Consider the following 1,108-nt stretch of genomic DNA (forward strand, 5'->3'; position numbering starts at 1 on the left):
AATGTTCATTTACTAACACATTTCAAACAACAAATGTCTTTGGTTGAATAATATGGAAGCAATTATTACTAACAGGTCTAAGGCTATCTTAGCACTTGTAACAACAAATGTCTTTGGCAAAATATGCTAAAAGCTTAGAAGAGTTGTTTCAGACATTTCATCAAACACCTTTTGGTTGGGAAATGCCTAAAGATCAACTTTTGATAAGGTAACTCAGAAGATGCATTATGATTACTCTACTAGCATGGTTTTGGAATGATCTACTCTAAAACATCCTAGCTCTAACCTAATCATCCTTAATCTTCCTAACCCATGAATTCAAATGGTGATTACTCACTACTCTTCATGATTCCTCTTAAACCCATTTTGAATTTCAGATTAATCATACAGAGGGATACAACAACGAATTGGAAACACAGAATTGCAATAACTAGATGAACAAAAGAGATGAACTTTCCAAAGGTTTATTCTTAGAACAAAGATAATATGTCTGCTGGCTGCCAAAAGTACTTAAAACATAGGTTTTCAGAAGTAAAAACGTGAAATATGCAAGATATCAGGTTTGAATTTGCGAGAACTGAAGATCACCTGATTTCTAAATGGCATAACTGTCACATATGAACTCCGCTTGATCTTATTCTTATTTGAGGAGCTCCATAATTGAGTTGAGAACATTCTACAAGTGATTTCATGTGTAGAAGCCTCGTGGTTTGGAAGATATGAGTCAAACAATGAACATATATCTTTACTGCTTCTCATGATCAAGCCATGTATGTCTGTATTGCCCGGTGCGCTACCCAAGGGCACATCAGTTTGGTTGTTGTCCGCTTTGCAGCCGCAGCCGCAGACGCAGCTTGTTGTTTGTTTTGAAGACGCAGGACATTGCCGAAGCCGCAGCCGCAGCCGCAGAAAGTAGATTTAGTTCTGTTCGTTTGGTTGCCGCAGACGCAATTTTCATTTATTTCATATTTTAATTTTATGAATTTTATGAATTTGTAAAATTGTATTTTAAATAAATATAATGTAGTTGAAATTTGTAAAATTGTATTTTAAATAAATTGAATGTAGATTTAAATTTGTAAAATTGTATTTTAAATAAATAAAATGT

This window comes from Brassica oleracea, chromosome C2 (assembly GCF_000695525.1).
Source record: "Brassica oleracea var. oleracea cultivar TO1000 chromosome C2, BOL, whole genome shotgun sequence".
NCBI lineage: Eukaryota > Viridiplantae > Streptophyta > Magnoliopsida > Brassicales > Brassicaceae > Brassica > Brassica oleracea.